Source organism: Manis javanica, chromosome 9, assembly GCF_040802235.1.
Source record: "Manis javanica isolate MJ-LG chromosome 9, MJ_LKY, whole genome shotgun sequence".
NCBI classification, from domain to species: Eukaryota; Metazoa; Chordata; class Mammalia; order Pholidota; family Manidae; genus Manis; species Manis javanica.
Window position 1 is genome coordinate 123,523,761 of NC_133164.1, and position 22,742 is coordinate 123,546,502.

The following is a 22,742-nucleotide window of genomic DNA, read 5'->3' on the forward strand; positions in this document are numbered from 1 at the left end:
CAGAGTTTGAAGTGTCTATTACACTTTAATTTTATCAGATTTCTTCCTTTGGAATTTGCTACATTTCCTTTATCTTTCGATTTCAATTGTTTTTAGCTTCACCCTGACTCAGCGACCCCAAACAGTCCTCCGTGGCTTTACAGCTGCCGAGGCAGGCAAAGACCTGCAAGGGACGGGCCCGTGGGATTCCTCGGAGAACGGAACGTGCCTGCCTGTCTTAAAGTGCCTTCTGCTCCTTGTAAGAAATACTAATAACCAATGGACCTTTAATTATTTTGATTCACATACTCCTTCAAAAATCTAGTAATAACAATAAACCCTTTGTTCAGGAGATACATATATACACAGGAAATTCAAATGTAACTGCAGAGTATTTAAGTAAATCCTGAAATTAATCCATGGACTTCTTAAGGGTCAAAAGAACATAATTTAGGACCTTCGGTTAAAATTTACCATATGTGAATTGCATACAGCTGTTTTGACTAATAACCTGGATAAATATGATTTTCTAAAATCTGTGTGTCAGTATCGCCAATGTCTGGTGTAACCATATTTGATTTGTCCTTTTTAGTTCTGTGACCTTGACTTAAAAATGTTTCCACTGAACTGCAAAGACTTTTATAAGTTCCAAGGAGATAATCTGCTCTGGCTCCTGTCCTCAGAGAACAACATCGAGAGAGAAAGATGAAGTACATACAGAAAACTAGTGACAGGTTTTCTCAGGCAAAACATCAAAACTTAACCAGACTTACAGTCTTCTCTTCTATAAAGTGAGGGGATGGACAGTCATTTCCAAGGTCCCGTCCAATATTTTCATCACTGTGGGTCTGATAAAATTACATGAATGAGCAAAAGCAAAACACAAATAATAACAATGTTTCAATGAATGTACATGGGTGGACATAGTTTATGGTAAAGAAATAATCCAGTGGAAGAAGAGATAGGAGGCCTCCCACTGGGCAACGTGTCTCTGATGGGCTGAGTTCCCACCCCAGCATTACACCCTTGGCCTCATAAGTCAGGCACCTTATGGCTAAACAGACTGTGCATGCTAGTTCAGGAGTTAGTTATTTTAAAATGTAATGTGTATGAAAAGCGTCATCTGGATGAAAATGCAGATTACATTATTTTCCTGAAAGAGGTCCTTCACTGGCAGGAATATGCTTTAAGAACTGCTTTTGAAAATACCTGGACATGGTTACCAGCAACTTGCATGGATTTGAGGCTTCAATAGTGAAAGTCTAAAAAATAAGAACACCCAAATTAAAATGAAGATAAAGGTATGTGCATATAATGAATAGCTCTTAGCAGAACAGTATTAACTTGGAGGAATACATAAACTTCCTTACGAAAAAAAATTCCGTTTAGGCCATTACCAAATTAGGTCTGATGTATTTTTTAAAAAGTCATTAGCAAAACTTTACCCTAAGATTAAATTCTCTACTCCATTATTTTTGTTTTTATTATATATAGCATCTATCTATAAGTCTCTAGGTTTTCTGAAGATTCATTTGAATGAAAGAAATTTGGATAATATTATATTAGAGAACATAGCATGATTCTATTCTTTATAAATGCATTATGTTTGTTTGTGTGTCTATATTTGTGTGTGTATTTTTTCCCCCAGACACTTCAGTTCATCATTTGGACAAAGGTGCCTAGACTGACATACCTACTAAATTCAATTCCTCTGGGTTCTGCTCATAATTGTTTACAGTAGACATTTCCTCAGCATGCAAGCACTGTGCCAGTTCTGAGACGCAGGTAGATGTGAGTTGAAACAAGCTCTTAGTCTCGGGAAGAGAAAGAGGTGTTCACCTTTATAAGCACATGCTACATATTAATATCCTTGTTGTAACATCGATTCCTCCATCTTCAGCACTAAGATATAATCATCTCCATTACTGTAGGTTCAGAAAGGGACTGTATGGGGTTAAATAATTCACTCATCATACAAGTCATAAATATCAAAGCTATAATTTAAACCTGGATCTGCCCTGATTGAATGATCCCACATTCTTTTACTAAAAGTAGAGTAATTAAATAGCCATAAAGACAGTAATACATAAGTGGATGGGAAAGGAGTGGCTTAGATAATCGCTTTAGTAGATTATCAGGAGGAATTGCCATTGGCCGAGACAGTCAAGGCCTGGTTCAAGAAGACCAAAACTGAGGCAAATATCCAAGCAGGTAGAACATTTTATTAAGCAAAAGACAGAGAAGGCACTGTGGAGGCACTTTCTGGGCAAAAGTGAATGGCTTTGCAGGAAGCAACCAGGTAAGATGCGTTGTCTGCAGAGGACCTCAAGAACTGAGCTCAGAAGAACATTTTCCTCTCTAAGAACTCAGCATTGCAGGGTTTTGTGAGCCAGGTTCTCACGTGGTCTTGCATGATGTAAAGGGGGATGAATCCCCAGTGATCTAGGAAAACAGTTCAAATGCTACTCAAACAGCAGCGCTGGGAGCTGGATGCAGCTCTGTAGGCCCTGTGGGAAGGGCATGGCGCATGGAATCTGGTCCTTGTGAAGACACTGTCCACTTGGCGACAAGTGGGGGAAGGAGGACGTGGAAGGGAGGGGTCAGGCTGGTGACAGGTCAGGCCTGTGAGCCGACAGGAAGTTGAAACCTTTTCTGAACCCAAGTTAGTTTGGAAAGGGATCTGGGATTCAGGACAAGACAGAGCTCAGTGCTGACATGTTGAGTGGGTGCATCTCAGAGGCGCTGTCCTGCTATGACGGAAGCTTCTGGAGTCTGAGAAGTTCTTAGAATTGGAACTTTGACTTGGTCACTGGCCCTGAGGGGATAACATGATTTATCACCTGCAAAGAGAGAAGAATATAAATGAGTGAACTTTGAGGAACACGGTTTCTGGAGATTTGAAGAAGAGAAAGAAGAATAGGGCAGTGGTCCAGAGACCCCAGGCATGGGCAGCCAGTGGAGGGAGCGAGGCCCAGCACGTCCAGGGCCAGAAGGGGCCCCACTGCATGGTCTGGAGGCCTCAGAGAGTTCACAGAAAGACCAGGAGCCAGGCCGCATGGAGTCAAAGGTCACGGGCTGGCGTGGGGATAGAAACAATGGGCTCGGTCGTTTTGTCTAAAACAACTGTTCGTCAAAGGAAAGAGCAACAGACGCCAGAGGTAGCAGAGATCGGTAGGGGTGAGAAAACACACTTTCTGAATTTTCCCCCAGCCTGGAGGACAGGACACTGGCGGCAGACACGGCGGGAAACAGGAAGAGAAAGAGTTGGAGAGGCTGCTTCTCAGCCTCGTATAAATAAGGACCATAAGAAGGTGCACAGGAGATGGCGAGTTTCTGGAAGTCTCCGCCTTCTCGTCAGCAGTGTTGCCGCCATATACCCAGAGGAAACAGCATCCCCCCACGATAAATTAAAGCCACCATCAAGCCTAAAAGAGGACCCCCGAAAGCAGTTACAGTCTCACACCCAAACCCACCCCCGACTCACAACAACGCCCACCACAAATGGGTGAAGGTCTTGAAGGAAAACCTACAAAACTGTACTTAGATACAGCATCTGTCTTCACTGCTCTTCCACGGGCTCTAACAGTGCCCAGTGACATGAAGAACCAGCTGTGATTCAACTGCGAGAACTGCCAACCAACACGTCAAAGCCCCACGCGCTGATCCAAATCGCCCACAACTCGTTTACCGACCTGCCCTACTTGCATGTAAAGACGGTCAAGCAGGGCTGGCCACCCGGGGAGTGCAGAGGGAAGCCCCGGCCTGGGGCAGGGCTCCCAAGAACTGACTCGGCAGAGACCTACTGTGAGCCGGGCAGAGGCCGCAGAACTGGAAAGCTGGCCATGCTTCTTGGAGTCAGAGAATGAAAGGGGGAGTCAGGGACGCCTGCGCGCGGAGAATTCAGCCGCAGGCTCCTAGTGCAGAGCGGTCCAGGTCAGGAGCGCAGAACTGATGCTGGACGCCGGCCGGCTGGGAGGGCACTGATTCAGTGAACAGGACAAAAGTCAAGTGGGCCCAGGAGTCGAGGACGTCATCTGGGATACTCTTTAGGTAGCTGATCACAACATCTGGCTGGTGAAGAATCTATCACCTTCAGTGAGTGCTGTCAAGGTTATAAAGCACAGCCTTTATCTCAGAAAGTCAAATCTAAGGACTGAGAGGTTAATAGACTGGGCCAAGTGGGCTGGGTTCAGTTCTCTGAGGTCACGGTGACCGTGAGGCTAGTCGGGTACTGTGCTGCTATCAGAGGCGGAAACCCTGGGGTTGGGATTGTGGGTAAACTGGTGAACCCGGCTGAGGCCCCAGCAGGGGTACTGGCCAAGGTTCAGGTCTGATGGGTTCTACTGAGGGAAGTCTGCCCACCACCGAGGCAGGGATGGCCCAGGCAGCCACAGGCACGCCCCTGAAGTGTGACTGGGGAGGTGCGGAGCAGTGTAGGGTCAACACTGACCAGCAGCAGATCCTAAACGTGGTGTGGGCGAGAAGCTAGAATTTAGGCAGTCTTTCCATGCAGGCTGAGGCTGAGGCTGGGCGAGCCCATCACTAGCTGAGCGGTTCTGGGGCCGCCGCAGGTCCAGGACTGTGGGAAGCTGGGCACGAGCACCGGCTGCAGCGTGAGTCACCCTCAGGGCTGGGCACGGGAGGAGGCAGGTGGGGCGCGACCGACTCAGATCCCGCAAGGGGCACCTGCAGACAAAGGGGAGAAACGGGGCTGGTGCTGCAGGGGCTGGGTGACCCCAAAGAGGTGGAAGGGCAGTGCGACCAGCCCAGAATTACGCAAACACTTGCTCATTTATACCATGAGAGCACAGCTAATAGGCTCAAATGTGCCATCCAGTCTCCCGTGACTGTGCTTTGCTCCCATCTGTAGTCCAGCAGAGAGGGTGTAGTTGAGCTTTCAGTTCTTTCAAACAACAGTCACGTTGGAAGAGCAGAAAAGCAATGGTGAGAAATGGTTCTGAAAACAGTTGCACCCTCTACAGCATCCTTTCTGAAAGGCAAATAGCGCTCACACATCCATAGATGTTCTTCACAGTTGTCTACCAATTGAGTAACTGCCGTGATTTTCCAAATTCATGAATATTTTTATTCAGATTAATACTCACAAAAAATCCATGATTCCTGATCACGTCGTCTGCTGAATGTGTTTAGAATGGAAGGAGGTAAGCCTTCTCTTCTGATTAAGAATCTTGCTTATTTTTTTAAAATATTTTTTATTATAGCTTGAAAGCATGGGTTTTAAACATGAAAAATGACTTCCTCAAACTTTAAGAATGGGGTTCTGTAATTTCCCTAATAATTGTTGCATCATTAATAATTTTGTCGTATTTAATTTATGCCTATAAGCAATTTATTGCTAATCTCCACTAACGGGGACTTAAACTCCAAAGAAGACTTTTAAGCTATGAAAGAAAACACACAATTGCAGGGCAAATCCATCACTGCCAGAGGACGCTCTTTGGGACGCGGTGTGCCCACCCGCGCTCACCCGGCGCGCTGCTTCCCGGAGGACAGCACACACTGTATGGAAATGTTCTTTGATAATCTGCTGCATGTTATTAAATTTCAAGCTTGCTGTTTGGGCAAATGTACTGCATCAACAGAATATTGTTCTCGCCATGACTCCCTGACCCCCTCCACTCCAACCAGTGGTAAGGACCCGACAGCCACCAGAATATCATTCTGTGAAGCATCAGCTCTTCCTCTCTATTGTAAGAAAATCAAGTAGAAAATGTAAACAGCTCGCGAAATGACAGTACAAAATGGCCCTCCTGCAATGCTGTAGGTGGGACAAAAGCCTTTCTGGTGTTTGCAGCATTGGCAGCTGCGGGTTGATGCATTTGGCTTTCTGTTAAATAGAGGCTAGAGGATAAAAATAGACTTTGGCATTTATTGGAAGCGTAAGCCTGTTGAAGTCTTACAGGTTTAGAAAGTTCACTAATCGCTATCAATTAAAAACTCTGCTGTGGTGTTGCATGAATTATTCACAATAGTGCACATGATACAAGGGCTTTTAGAAATATTTATTGCAGCCAAATGCAGAAATAGTGAAATTCAAACTGATAAAGATTTTTTTAAAGTGTTTCAGTTTGTAAATACAAAGATAATAGCCATTTTAGCATTATTACTAGAATATATCTTAAGCAATGATTGATAGATATAGACTATATAAATATTTCTGATCCCTGCTACACTTATAACAAATTTTGATCAGTTTCTTATAGTCTTCCTAAACATCGAAGAAACATTACCTAAATTAAAATGTTGGTCAAATACAACCATAAGTATGCAAATATATGCATAAATACATACATAAATACACATGGGTATGATTATCTAAGTTACTACACATTTAATGTTAACAACTTTATGAAGTCTGCATGTTTTATGAAAAATTAGAACAAGAAGATGAAACTGGTTGAATTCTCTTTCTAATAGTGTTGTGACACGTGTATTTGGCTGCTTTTGAACACCATTTTGTAAACTGTCACTTCAGTGGCATAAACAAGCCCATTTTGTTCTGTCATGAGCCCCACCACGTGTCCACCTCCGTGGGTCTCCGTCTTCCGTGGACCCTGGCTCGAGTCTGTCCCAAGGGGGCAAGCAAGCGCCCGGCGTGCCTCAGGAGAGTGTGGCGTGCACCTGCATTACTGGGAGCGCAGACACTGCCTTTCCCATGACCTTCATACCCCAGCACCAGGGAAGTGGCTAAAAATTGCTCTAAAAGGGAAAGCAAATGGGAGAACGCACTCAACAGTGATAATAATGCTGTCATCAGAGATTGATGAAGACTTTCAATTAGAACTCGTTCCCAATCTGGAGCAGCTCAAGCCGGCCCTGCCTCCTATGATCTAAAGCTCTGCAATAAACATAAAAGGTCATTACAATCTATTGAATTCAATCATGACAAGTACATTTACCTGTCGGGAGCATGTATTACATACAAAAAACTAAATTAAAATAACATTATGGGCTGACTCAAATCCACATGAAAAAGGAAATTTAGAATGAAAGACAGAACAAATCACAGGCTAAGAATAATTTGATTTATAGTCCCTTTTTGTTGCAGAAAAATGCTTACACTGTTGCCCATCCTGATTGACACAGTAACCTTTGAGAAAGAGCACACTTTCTTATTAACCAATACTGTACTTCAATAAAACAATTATCATATCTAATATCTAATAACAGACATAAGGACATAGCACTTATGGAAACAATTCAACAATTCTTAAGCAAGAATAAGTGAACACATAATTATGCAAATATGTGGTAAACATTATTATTCTGTAAACTTTAAGGATAGCATTGAGCTTATATAAATATTAGATTAAATATTTTATAAACATAGTACTATATTACTAACAATTTTAGTATCTTACATATTGTATTTCAGACCAGAAAACTGAACATATTTATGTTGAAAAGATAGGCCACACATAAGATCTATTTTAACATATATATATATATATATATGTATATACATATATATATATTTATATTTATACATAGGCCTGCATGGCCACTGAAAGATATCATTTCTATCCTAAAACCATTTATGTCCATCCTATTTCTTAGTAAGTTTCCAAATTTAAGTTATCAATAATTGATATATTTTTTTAAACTTGTCACTAAATAAATAGAATGCACATTATTTAGATTAAAGAGCTCATGAGTAAGGCTCTCAGCTATGGAAAGTTGATAGTTGTCTACTGGAATACTTTGTAAACATGAAGAAAAAGCAGCCTCGGTATTAAAATTAGTTTTATTACTATTTTTTAAAAGGAGGTTTAGGTTTTCTTCTTGATAGTAACATAAATTACTGTCCATCTTTGTCAGATATTATTTTAAAATCCTCCCTTTGGTGAATATACACAGGATAATTAGAGCCATTTGATCTGCTGTCAGGAGTGAGTCTTGAACAATGTGATCGGCTTTGAAACACGGAAGCTTCCAGCACTACAGAAAGAACCCAATACCTGTGCTCCGCCGTTTTTCAAGCCAAAAGCACTTTTTCACTATCTTGGCAGTGGAGGGTGAAGGAAACCTCTAAAATGACTTTTTAAGTATACTCTACATTACAAGCAATAATTTGTTTCTGTGCTAATTATGGATATTATTGCTATTATTATCTTCTCACAGCTTTTCCACTAAGTTTATGCCCGATGCAGAAAGGGGAGAACTCAGAACACTGAATTTTCCCAGGAATCTGCTCTAGCGCTGTTTTCATAGCAACTGACGTGTTCTCATTTCAGTTCGGCTGCTGCCATTCAGGAAGATGTTGACGGTACGCGTGCGCACACAGCAGCCCCCGGCCGCCTCTGTACTGCCGTCCTGGACGGATAAGGCACCCAACGACGCATGTCGCCATAGCCTGACCGTCTTCTCCCCTGAAGACAAACCCACGCACACAGATGTGGGCGGGTGTGTGTGTATCTCCAAGATTCGAACATCTCTTTTGTACAAGAAGTGAGCCTTTCTGAAAACCACATCAGCAACAGGCTCGGCGCGTGCTGCTCTCCGCCATGTGGTGGTAGCATTGCGCCAGCATAGAGGCCAGAGGCTGGGTCTGCGTTGTCAGCCTGGTTTTCTCAGAAAGCATCACCGGCACATGCAGGACGGTTCCATAAAAAATCGTGCAGAGATAAGTCCATGGCATTTTTTTATGACATAAATTTAATTGTCGAAATGTGATTTAACTTAGAAGTCTTATTTCCAATTACTACCATAGTTATGCATCCTGTGAGTTGGACTATTAAAAAAATCAAAATTTTATTATGCTCATCTCTTTATACTCACAGATAATTTTTTTATCAGGTAGGTGTTTAAATGGGATAAAAATACAGCTGCTCTCCCACCTTTATCCCGTGGTTAGTCTGACGACTAAGGTGATAGAACCGACAGTTTCAAGAATTCTAAGCTTGCAATTTGGAAATTCTCAACCTCAATTTTACTGCTTAACAAGAATGATATATATCTGGGAATTAGCTCTCTATGAAAACAATGAAAAAAATTTATGTGCATAAAAATTGAAGATATCCGTCCTTCAAGGAAAGTCATCTGTTGAAATACGGCAGGCTTTTGGTTAAATATGCTTTATGTTTAGGAAATAAATTGGCAAAACATACAATCGAAAGTTTTTCTCCAACGTCTGATACATTTTCTTCAGACGCTGCTGTCGCTGAAGAGTCACTAAGGACAGTAGTATGGGGTGTTTGACCCGCTGATTTTCATAAACAATACTTTCTCTGGGTCAGTTACAATCGCCCGCTACAAAGAAGTAAATTAAATTGAATTTGTTTCTTACCTGAAGCAAAGCGATGATGAGTCAGATGATGGGATCCGTACAAGTCACGTAAGGGGCTCGGGTTTGTTTATTTCTTGGGGGACGCCGTCCAAGATGCCCGGTGGCTGCCTGAGAGCAAAGACAGTACAGAGCCCTGCATATACTACGGTTCCCCCTCGATGTTCACACCTACGACGACTTATAAACTAGGCACAGTAAGAGAATGATGGCAGCAACCAGTGATAAAATGGGACAATTACAGCAATATACGGTGTAAAAGTTATGTGAATGGGGTCTCTCTCTCTCTAATACCTTGTTGTACTGCCCTCACCCCGGGGATGATGTGAGATGATAAATGTCCACATGATGGGAGGCAGTGCGGGGGATGATGTGGGCGCCGTGACACCGCGTTAGGCTGCGATTGACCCGGTGATAAGTGCGCCCACTGTGCTAGGGCAGAGGTCCTGGCTTGCTTGGGTCCCGCGCCCTGAGACGGGTGGGAGCTGGGCCGCCACACCTCCTGACCGCAGCTCTGCTCCCCTCGGCTCCCTGCTTCTTCTCTCCGGCACATTGACCAGCATTTCCAGTTTCTTGACAAACGCAGAATGGAGAAACAACATTCTTCAAAGCAAAACTGGCTCAAACAATGCCTTGCGTGGGACAAGCCTGAAGACAGTGAGAGGCAGTAAAGAAAGTTAGGTCCTAAGGAGCCCTGGAGTCCAGCCTGGATCTGTAGAGTATCTCGCAGTTTTCACTCTGTCTCAAGGGTCGTCTCATCCAAGAAAGACATTTATTCATGGTTCCACGATTTCTTTCAAAAATACATACTGGGCACCATACTTTTAGCAGATATAATTCTAGTGAAGTGGAATAAAATTTGGTTCCTTTGAAATCTAGCCATAATTTGTGCTTCAACAGCATATTTCAACATTTGAGCAATAAAACAATATAAAATATAAAAGCATATGAATTAAAAATGGAGCATCTGCATCTGCTTCTATTATAAAAAGTACTTTTACAAATTCTAAGTCCTTGATCCACTTACTGGGTTTAACTAAAAAAATTCTAGCTAAGCCAAACAATTTTGATATAACAGTGGGAATTCTTAAGGGATTGATCTGCATAAAAATGCAAGCTCTTTTTACCATAAAGAGAAGTTACTGGTTAAACATGTAGATGAGTCAGAGCAAATATAGAAACAAGTACAGATTTAGCTAGTGTTGCTCTGATCTTTGGTGCCTAACACAGTGGCTGGTGTACTGCAATAAATGCCAGGAAGAGCCAGGGCGAGGGACACAGCATGCAGCGGGGCTCTTGTCTCCGCTGTTAGGATGACCCCCCCACAGCAGAGTGGGGTCCTCAGCCTGGGCCATCCTCGCTCAGGTGGTGCCAGACCCCACCTGGTGGCTCTCCCGGCACCGGCCTTTAAATGTAGAGCTAACGAAGGCAGGGTTTTTGAGAGAAAACAAAGGCTTTGGATTCTCTGAATTTCATATGAACTTTGTATTGTCCTTTGTCTATGGAGGCCGCCGTTTGGCTGCGGAAGTCTCCGGTTCACATGGATCGTTTGAATCTGCAAGGCCGTGTGAGTCGCATCCATCCTGCGTGGTCTGAACTCCAGAATCACTGGTGATGGACTGTCCTGCATGGTCCTCTTCCGTCCTCTTTCGGCTACTCATACTGTGAGTTCTGTAAATGCGAATTTTTTAGCCTAAGTGTGGAAAGTAAGTAAATAAAATATAAATAAAAATTGGTCATGTTAACATAATGAGAATAATGCAGTATATATACAGATATGTGCAATATATAATAGGCTATGTATACACACATAGGTATATAAAAACCTATCATACTATACATTACATACCTATTAGAATGTGTTTTTTATGTAGTGTATGTGCTTATACATAGACATAAATATAGCAACATAAACCCATATGCATATACATATATAAATATACATTTGTATATATACACACAATTTTAACACATTATATAGACATAATATAAAATTTATTATATAATAATTTAATTATGTTAATACGTGATAAAGGAAGAGGATTATGGCAATATGAGATTTGAAATTTGGAGAAAGAATGTTGAAATTTGTCCACTCTTCCATTTATCAATAAGTCTATATTGAGTGTCTATTCTTTCTGGTCTTTGAGTTAGAAGGTAGGGATATAAAAATAAATAAATGGTCCCAGAACTCATGTTTCTGAAAACTTAAGAAACAAATAATGATTAAGGAATTTCATAAGAATATTTAAGTTATATTTGTGGTAAGTGCTACAGTATCTCTGATATATAGATAAGAATCCTTTCACAACAGTAACATGTTGGAAATATGGGCAGTTGATTTTCTTTAGTAAGTGTTTCGGATTAAATTTTCAAGAACACCCACAAGGGTAAGCTAAGTAAAATAAAGGCAGTATTTGTAATAAAACTAACAAATGCAATTTTATTTTTTCTGCATATATGATGCAGGGTCTGCATAAAATTCTAAAATTTCAGTAAGTGAGTATTGCCTCAAATTATAAAAATATGTGGAGTAGAGTTTAAGTAGCTCTCTGGAATTTTCCGTTTTGCAGGAAATTGATATTGTATTGTTAAAGTAGCTTATTTATAAAACAGTTTAAACAATCATACCATTTTAAATCTACAATGTCCTTTTTCTTTCCTTTATCAAAGTCTTTGCTATGTTTTCTTTTCTTATTTCCTTCCTTTCTACCTGGGTTGATGAGTAGAGTAAAGATCCTATGCAGAGATAGGACATTTTAGGGGCTTAATCTTCACAAGTATTTAGCATTAAAATCATGTTGACCTGAATTCTAAATTACAGTTATCTTCCCTGACACACCAAATTCCCTTTTGAGAACTATTTTTTGGTAGTGTGCTGTTCCTTATGTCCAGATCCTTAATTGCATGGCCATCAGGAAAGTGATATACAGTATATTTAAAGATCACACGTCGCTGTAAATCTAGGACACAGTGGCGTGGTTTATAAGGCAAATTACAACTCTATTGGAGTGCTTTAAAACGATTAAGATTGTTTTTGTGGACTCTTTTTGGCCTAGAAGGCAATGATAAAAAAGAAGTAAGCAGTGATGAAATAAAAGGAGTTCTAGGGTTAGGAGACACACACATCTTCCTGTGATTTTGGTGAATTTACATAGAAAACGAAAATATTCTTCACTGAGATTTCATCTAAAATCATGCTGTTGGCAACTTGCACTCTACAAATAACAGAGAGCAAGACTGAAGAGCCTACTGTGTGGGTACCTGTGCCTCTCAGAGGGTTCAGCAGTCTCCCCGTCTCTGGCCATGGTGGACACTGACCTCTTGCTGCCTGACGTCCACTTCCTAGTCCTCTCTCACCCATCTCCTTTATTGATCATAGAACCCTGATTTGTTTTGCAAAAAAGTTAGGGCTTAAAGCAAATTTCACGCCACTAAAAAATCTCTGGGCCTATTTATTTCTGCCCTCCTCGGTGTAACTCTGTCGCACCAAATCCTTAAAGGGACAAGTCATGATTAATTCAGATTCGGTACCTGGAACTGACTTGTTAGGCCACTAACTTTGTAGATTATCTGCCAAACATTCACCACCTCTCTGACCCACATTTGTCACAGAACTCTCAGCTATAGTGGGAGCTACAAGAATGTCCCATGTGCGTGGCAAAACGAACATGGCTGTGCTGCCCCCAGATCCTAAAATGCATGTCAATAGCAGCCGTGACAGCTGGGCATTAACTGCTATTTCTGGATTGCCTACATTTCTCCTCAATTGCATCTTGGTGTTTATGGCTATGCTTATTTTAAAATTTGCTATGATTCTGTTATTAGTAAATTATCAGAGAGGAGATTTTACTTCATGTTGTTACCTGTCTTAAAAAAAAAGTGCTTCTCAGGGATTTTCTATTTTGATATCAATAAATGCATTTAATTTAAAAAAGGTTACTTCACTTTTTAAAATTTGAAATAATTACATGTAATGTTTTGTCAATGGGTATTTTAAAATCTGCCTTGTGAAATCAGAGAGCTAAAACAGGATATTAACATTTAATGGTAATCGATATTCTAAATTTGAGAGAGGCAATTGTGAATAAGGTAACAGGTTAATTAGTATTGTTCCTTTATATTTCATTTGATAAAAAGGGGCAAAGAAAGATGATTTTGATTGATTGAAATGGTAATAGTAACATTTATTCACTAAAAAACCATATGTCTGTATAAAAATAAGTGATGGGCAAGAGACAAGATCTTGACACTGAATATCAGTCCTTGTAATTCATCAATAACATGTTTTACAAAATTTCTTGATTTCTGTTAATTTTTCATTTCAACTCAAAATGAAAAATTCAATGATAATTGACCCATTCAGTAAACAATGGACAGGGAGATGTCAGAACGCTGATCAATACTACCAGTCCTCTCCATCAGATTTCTGGGGACCCCTGTTGAGTAACTAATACAATTAGATATCGATGAGATGTCACATGCCTTTTATGACAGTCAAGGGGCTCCAATACTCAGCTGCATTTCCTCAGAGCTCAGCTGCTTACATGACAAGCTAGTTTTTGGAAAAGAATACCTCATTTAGTTAATTGGTAGCCACCAAATCAACAGCTTTCTCAGACTTTCAGTTATTTTTTACTCCATCAATTCAGATAGTATCACGAGACTGCAGTTACTACAGGTTAACCCTAGATATTGAACCTCAAGGCCCATTGTTCAGAGAGAGGCAGTTTGGACCCTTCTGTCACCCTAGGTACTGGCCCAGACCCCCGGATAAGTGGCCATGTTGGTGACGTTTCCCTGACATCCACCCTGTGTATGCCAGTGTCCCAGATCAACCTGCCCCTGTGTCTCCATTGGACACAGTCCCACCTTTTTGTACCTGAAACCAGCAGAGTTCCGAAAAACTTTAGGAGCAAACCAGGTTTTCTATGCAGGTCAGAATTTCTGATTATAAATATTCAAGCAATAATTAGGAATTTTGAATTCTGAAGGAGGCATATGTCATTCTCGGCATCTAGGCTGAGTTCAGCATCACCTCTGTTAGCTTTGCATTCTGCAGTTAGCATTACCTGGCATTCTGATTTCTAGGGTGAAGGGAGCAAGACATGGTCTCTCGTAGCCAGACAGTCATTGCTGCCCATGTAAACATACTGAAATTTATGGCGTTTAAGAACAATTTGCATTCCTTGCTCCCATGTAAAACGTTGAATACCTTTAGACGCGATTCATGTCCATTGAAATGCACTACAGAGCTTAGAAATCCACAGCATTTTAATTAGTATAAATCAGAAATGAAAATAAATGCATACATTTTTGCATTTAAAAATTTAGAATTCAACATACTTTTAAAAATAAGTGGTTTGTATGTAGGGTTGGCATATACCTAGCATCCAGTCCCCGAATCTCTAGGATGATGTTGACAGCTGATGAGCCCTGTGCAGCGCCGTGTCTGCGTCGTTCACGGTCAGTGGTTCCGGATGGAAAGGAGACCGGCATTATTTTTAGGGAAGTTCACCGGTTGGCAGGCTGCCACGTGCTCATTTTCCATACCTGGAATGATGTTAACTGGAGCTGAAATCCCAGCAAAATTGAGTATCATCACTGCGTTGATGTCGATCCAAACCCTTAAACCATTCTGGGGCATCCTGTACTGCTTCACGGCTGCCACACAGCCCTTCCTCCATCCAAGAGGAATGTCTGTAAACGAAAGTACATCTTGCTCAGAAGTGGGCATTGGTCCGGGTGCAGCCTGGAAACAGACCCCAAACAGAAATGTACAGGGGAGCTGAGCATAAAGAACGACAGGCTCTAGCAGGAGGTCACAGTGATGAAGGTAAGTGAGTAAAAAGAAAAGAGAGCTTTGCACAGTTGGGGATGGCAGCCGCCAGCCCAGGGCCCGAGCAGAGCTGCGTATTCCCAAGCATCTGCAGGCAGAAGGGCCACTGTGGCGCTGTGCCGGCAGAACTTGCCAGAAACTCACCTTCCTGACAGTGATGGCAATCTACACTCCAGAAATTGCTGGAAGTCCACCATCTAGAGTGCTGGCAGGGCAGCTGCTCAGGAAAGTGTGTCAGCAGAGCCTCTCTGCTACAAAACCACCCGCAGCAGGTGCCCAGGGAAGCTGCTGACTGCTGGGTGCTCTGAGCCCGGAGGGCAGGCCGCAGAGAGGAGTTCTCCAGAACACGGAGGGGAGCCTGCTGTCTGTGAGGATTTTGAGCCAGCCTCTACTGACAGGAGAGCAATGGTGCGGCCCACTGGCAAAGGAGAGCAATGGTGTGGCCCAGCCCCGTTCACCCAGGGCAACAGTGGGAGTGGACATGGAGCAGAGGGGCAAAAGGCGGAAACCAATGCTAACAACACAATGCTTATCGCTCCTCATCTCTAAGCCTTTACCCACAATACCATTGCCAGATTCTGATAACAAAGGTTTAGTGAGCACCTACTGTGTGCCATGTACCCTGCTGGGCATTAACACAGATGTGACAGGGCCTTGGGCCCTCTAAGCCTGCAGCCTGTGCCGGCAGCAGGCCTTGAGCATGCACACTCATGCTTCATTACTGAGGTCTCGTGCCACCAAGGAGAGAGAGGGGTGCAGGCCCAGAAGGGTGGGAGGTCCTCATGAGGGAGCGCCCTGTGAGCTGGGCCACGGAGAGTGAAGCGGATACAGCCAGGCGGACAGCAGGAGGGGGCCACGGGAGCCACTTGTTCAGCAGCCCAGAGCCAGGAAAGAGGTGGGTGGGCTCCAGAACAAGGCCAGTGGGGCAGGTGTGCCATCCGTGATGAAGAAGGCCAGCGTGAGGCAGGGACAAGGGACCCTCCCAGGCCTGAGGCCCTTTTCCCAGCACAGAGCCCAGCATACAGCAGACAACCAGCTTTGGCCCAGCAGACACTATCTATAGCTCTTTTCTCCAAGGGCAACTGTAAGTAACCTCGGCTTCTCTGCTGAAGACCTGGACACAAGGCACGACGAAAAGGCTGTGTTCGGGATGGTTATTGTCTTCCTCCACCTGCTTCTCTATCATCAGCAGTCTCATAGCTCACCTGCTGTTTGCCCTTGACATCCCGAGCATGGCCAGCCCTCCCTCCACCTGGAAATGCAAGCAGGGTCAGCTCCCAACACCTGGGATCTGTGTGTTGAGCTAAAGGCTGAGTTCCACATGGTTACACTTTGTAACGGCTTATAGAATATATTCGTGGGTGTATAGATATATATACACACACTACACAGAATATATACATAAAGACAGTGTTACATGTATATACATGTGTATATATATATACATTTATATTTACATATATAAAATGTGGCTATCAGTCCCACTTAAAAGGTTAAGGAAACTATTTCTTTCATTGCACAAATGTCCATCATCCAAGCACTGACGTCGTCTGGGAGATGGACCGTGTAAACACCCCTCGTGTGTGTCCCTGTTGTTTACCAAGATGAAGCTCTAAATCAGCAATCTCCCCAGAACTCTGCAGCAGTGTAAACACTCTAGGTCTGCTCTGCCCAGTGCTGCCTGTTGTCCCGTATTACCTTCCAACATAAATAATTCATGTGTAAGTTTTATCTCATCTATTAATTCTTCATAGGCCCCCTAAAGGCATCAGCCCAAATGGTGAGTGTAGACACTTGCCCATATCAAGCATGCAATTGCCACGCATGGAATTGACGGCCACGACCATTACGTCAGTTCCCCATATGTATTTGAGTCTGAGAATATAAGAATTTTTAATGTATTTTCTTAAGGAGTCATTCCCTTATTTTTACAATCATTCATTCAGGAACTGTGCTTTATTAGGTGCCTATTCTGTTTCCAGAACAAGGCTCTCTGTCCTAAATTTCTACATAAAGAAAATCTTTATAAATTCATATCTGATTTTGAAAGGAACAGATGGAAACACGTTGTATATAATTAGTTAATAAGGTTTCTTACTAGTTATGGCTATGAAAATGATGCTGATCTCTTAAAAAACAAGAGGATAGATAATTACTCCACTTGACAGTGATAAGAATAATATTGCCTTAATGTCTCGGCCCGTGGGAACTGCGGCCGGCCGCCACCGCAGTCTCCAGGCCCCCGCGGGCCTGCTCCGCCCCGGGGCCGCCGCCACTGGAAGCTGCGGCTCCGGGCGCTTCTGCGTCCCTGCTGGAGACCGAAGTGCGGTGCGCCGGAGGACTTGCTCTGTTCTCGCATTTGACTCAGTAGGAGAACTTGGCAAGCTTTGTTTGCTTTCCTTGTACTCAGCTCCTCAAACACAGCGTTATTCCCCCAGAAGGAGCCCCTGCGACCCCACCCCACTGCCTCTGCCGTGCCCACGGCTGCCTTGCCTTGCGGTCGGCCCCGGGGAGCACAGCCCCGCGCCGTCCCTGTCGGTGCTCACGCCTGGAAATCGCTTTAGGAACTGGGTGTGAGAATCAGGGACCCGGGTCTTCTCCTGAAACGAGAAGTGAGCATATTACCGGCTATTCTAACTAAAGTGCTCCTCAGAGTTAGAACAGCACATTTACCTCCCTCCTGGGTAGAGGCCCTGGGTTTGCTGCACCCAGACAAGCAAGGCCACGTGGCCTCCGCCCGCACCGCAGTGCAGGCGCGCTCCTTGCTCCCACCGTGCGGCTCCCGGGGCCGCGTCAGTCCATCCCCGGGGCTCTCACACCGGCTGCACCCGCCTACACGGGCCCCCTTCAGCAGAGATCATGAGCATGTGATTTAAAAAAACATACAATGACTTGGATTCTCCGCTGCGTCGTGGAACGTAGCAATGAGCTTGAGGATGATCCGCAGAGGACAGCCAGTCTGTCCAGTGATAACAGAGGGTGAAGACCCTAGCTTAATGCACGCTGTGTGCGTCACCAAAATGCGCTTCCGTTTGAAGTTCGTATTGATGGTGATTTTGTTAAATAATTGTTTTGAACCACTTTTTCTCCTCTCTGTATCCCGTTATTTACTAGTATTTTAACTATCTCAAATTAGGTAAAAATATTTGTCATTCATATTTAATCCAACACATAGAGTTTAAGACAATCCATATACATTGTCTATCTAGAGATCTGTTTATGTATCTATACGCCAATAGCTATGTCTCTATTAACTGTATTACAATGTATATCTATACCTACATCTCTGTATATTTACATCCACATATCAATGTAACTATATGTCTGCATCTATTTCTAGACCCATGTCTCTATAACTATAGATACTTTCTGTCTTTAGTTGAGGTTAAAGTTGACACACTGCACTTGATACATTTTGTGACTCTATTACTAAACCTAGACGTATGCAGATAAATTGATTGTTTTATCATTTTATAAGATCCACTATCCTTTTACAATGTATTCTTATCAAATTATTACTTGCTGAGATGCAGCATTAAATCTTCATTTTTGAGATAATTTTTTGTTTTTTTGTTTGCTCCAATTTAAATTTTAGTCAGCTCAGGTCTGTAATTCCTGTTCTCAGGTAAGCACAATATGATCTCCAAAGCTAACTGAAGAAAGGCCAATATTCGTACCCGTGAGCTATGGGGGCACCTGTTTTGGGAAGAGACAACCATTTCTGCCACCAGGGAAACACAAGCCGCGCCATTTGTGAGCCACAGCAGCAAGAAGGGGTGGAAATGCGCTGGCTTCTCCAAGTACTCGCTAAGCTAGGTCCAGTCCTAGGTCACTAAGCCAGGGCCTGCACGGGCCACCCCTCCCACTGTGAGGCCGACTTCGTGGTGACGGTGGTGGCAGACCCCCTCCTCATGGCCCGTTTAAAGCTGTGATTCACACGGGCGCTGCACGCTGCACATCGTTCCACTGTTCTCGAATGTTTGTCCTTTGATCTGCATTTATTTCACTCCCTAATGACCTCATGAATGATACAAGCACTGTTTTGGAAGAATTCACCATCCCTTCCGGGAGTGAGCAGGCCGTGAGACCATGTGAGGTACATCCAAGGATGCGATACATTCGAGGAGAATCCAAGGCCCGGCAGCGCTTCTGGTTTGAAGCCTGCTCGGAGGAAGTGGTGGTCCTGCTTGTCCAAAAGGGACATGGTCAACTGACCGCCCGAAGAGCGGAGATGGTGGGGAAGATAATAGCGGCAGAGAGGCACCTTCTTCTCAGGTGACCCAGATGGCACACAGAGAAGTGAAGAATAGCGTAATGTGTCAAGACATCACGAAGAGGTTATAGTTGCTGTAACATAAAGTGAAGAGCGGAGAGTAAAAGATTCGAGAATGGAGGGCACAGATTGGGACCGACTCCCATCTGGTGCTGGCCGTGGGTGTGTGCTGCACCCTGCGAGAGGTAGGAAGCCTTGAAGGACAGTTGGAGAGTCAGGTACTAGATTCTTACCCAGGCAGATTTCCCTGGCTATTTGGGAGCTGTTTTAGGAATCTCTGAGTTGATAATCACCTCCACTGGGATGGTGCCCTAGGGAGAGAAAGAACAAGACAGACTGGTTAAAAATTCAGAAAGTGCAACCTGAAGGATATAGCTATGGGGGATGAAAAGATCGATCGTAAATGGTAGTTTTCAAGCATGAGGTCGATCACAGAGGTCAACCAAACAGAGTGGAGGGGCAAGGAGCTCCCCAGAAGGAGCACGTGTGTTGTCTGAAGTTGTTCTGAGTGCCTAGGTGACAGTGAGCAGCCGCTAGGCAGATGGAGGAGTCCGGCACGTGGAAGATGGTGTGGGCCAAGTCTGTGAACAGTCACTGAAGTGGGGGAGACAGACGCCCCAATGGGTGGGTGATTGAGTTCATCCAAGGAAGGCCTCCAGGGCAGGGACTCCAAGGGTCAGGAGGGGTGGGGCCACAGCAGACCCAGGTCAGCCAGCAGAGTCACAGTGAAAGATGACCAACATCGTCAAGCCACAGACATGAAGTAATAAAACAGTGCAAAATGATATTTCAGAGTTACCATTAGGGAGTAACTGACCAATATGGTGGAAACAACTTCCGTCAAGTAGTGAGGTTGAAAACTGGTCTATAGGATCCTGAGGAATGAACGAGTCTAGACAGTGAGTGGAAGTCAAGCCTTGGAGATGTTTGGGTGGCAAAGGAGAGAGGCTAGTGGGCAGAGGGCTGTGCACAATGCTGGAGGACTTTCTGTGGAAACTGGTGGGAGAGACTTTCTTTGAACATATAGGCGAAAATCAAGGGGCCAGCGGGAAGGCCATACTGATGACACTTAAGCCATTTTAGAGGGAGCCTTCTCAGGACCTGGGCTCCAAGAGATGAGAGGAAGGGCACTGGTGAGGGGCAGCCTTGTGCTGGAAGCAGTGCCTCCGCCAGAGGAGTGCCAGTGGGCACTCTAGACACAGGACTTAGGGAGTAGAGGTACATGGGAGTTTGTGTGGGTGATTACCTGACAGCTTCACATCCCTCAGTTAAGTAAAAGGTCAGCTGTTTCCTGAAAATGAGTATATAGCCAATGGTCCTGTAACATCTTTCTGTGTTGACAGATAGTAATCACGCTAGTTGGGGTGAGCGTTTAATAATGTGGAAAACTGTCAGATCACTATGTTGTATACTTGAAACCAATATACTATTGTATATCAACTTTATTTCAATTAAAAAATATATATATAAAAGAAAATGAGTGATGGAGGTGTGTCAGGTTGTGTCTGGAGGGGAGGAAACTGGATTAACCCTGAGACCACGAGCGGGCTCAGCAGCGAGGGCACCACATGCGTGAAGGTGAATTGGAAGCTCACCGATGCGGGGGAGCCCGTCATGGGCAGCCCAGATGCTCTCCTGCAGAGGGTGTTTCATTGCTGTGGGGCAGGACTGGGGCCCTCAAGAAGAGGCCACACCCTAATCCCCAGAGGTGATGAGACTCTACTAGCAGATACGATCAAGTTATTATCACTGGAATGATCCTGGAATATTGGTGGGGTTGGGGGGTGCAGGTCCAAGGCAGCCCACAAACCCTAATGTGGAGGCAGAAAAGAAGTCAGAGCTCTGAAGCATGAGGCAGACTGACCCGGGTCTCAGGGTGGAGGGGATCATGGACCAAGGGATGCGGAAAGCCCGGGAGGCTGGTGGTGAGCCCAGCCGACCAGCCCTGCGGCTGCAGGGGAGCCCGGGCTTCCTACGCCTGTGTGGCCCAGGGGCTCCTTCTGCCCCAGAGGCCAGGTCTGGGTCCAGTCTGGCCGGCATTGTGCCTTTGGCCTTGTATGACTCCGAGCAGAGAATCTGCCACTCCGTGCTGGACGTCTGAATGCAGAAACTGCTATGAGATGCGTTTGTGTGGTTCTGCGTTGCTAAGTTTGCCATAATTTGTGACAGCAGCAATGGAAATCTGACAGAATACCTTTTGTGGAAAATAGTGACTATTATGTTAACCCTGTGCTAGGATTTTTCTCTGCAACGAGCAGTCTCAAATAAACTAAGGGTGCTGTCGCGTGAGGGGAGGGTAAGCAGCCTGTCGCCTGGCTCTGCAGCAGGAAAACATATGCCGGCCTGAGAGACTGGGGAGGGGGCTGCTCGGCGTCCTGAGACCTGCCCTGGGGGCCCAGATCCTCACTTGGAGCTCATCAGCCCACTCCTCTAAAGCCAACTCCCATTGGAAAATCTTCACTGACTCTCGATTTTCACCAGCTCATCTTTCACCACGTATTCAAGCAGGAAATGTCTTTCCGTATCTGCTTGTAAGCTTCTTACCAGCAGTACGTCCCCTCTGTCCCTCACTGACTCTCCCAAGGCGAGCCAGTGGTGGCAGATGGAATAGAGCCCCTCACCCCTTACTTCTCGATAATGGTGCTGTGGGATGGGAGCATTGCTTCGGTCTCATGGTGGCACGTGTTTTTGGCTCGGTCACACGACTTGATTTGGCTGCTGGGATTTTAGCAGGTGCAGTTGGGACACACAGAGGTTTGAGGGACGTTTCCACGGTGGACTCTCCCTCCTGGACTTCTGCCTGAGCTTCAGCTACTGTCCACCCCTCTCCAGGCATGGGGCTCAGGATGAGACTCCGGAAGCACGGCCCCCCAGCTGGCTATTTTGTCACCCTTGATCGTGGGCTCCCCAGCCTCCCAAACTGTGAGATTTATTTATTAGCTGACCAGTTTATGGTATTTTGTTATAGCAACCCAAACCCACCTCCTCTGTGCATAGAATATTTTCTTTTACTAGAAAAATCTTACTCTTTTTCACGTTACAGATCACGTCTCTTATCACTTTGTCACTAGAATCCAAAGAAAATGCCTCTGACTGCATATTTTGTTTCTCCAATAAAATTAATCCTTACACATTATCTCATATGACCGTGAGGCCAATTCTACCGGGATAAGCAGGATAGATACCATTAGCTCCACTTTGTAAGTAATGAGAAAATTAGTGCTCACAGAAGTTTAGTCACTAAATCCTATTGGCACGGCCAATAAGGGGCAGGGAGCTTCGGTCCGGAACCGAGACTCCTCACTGCGCACTCGCACACATTACCGAGTCTCTCCAGCCAAAACCGC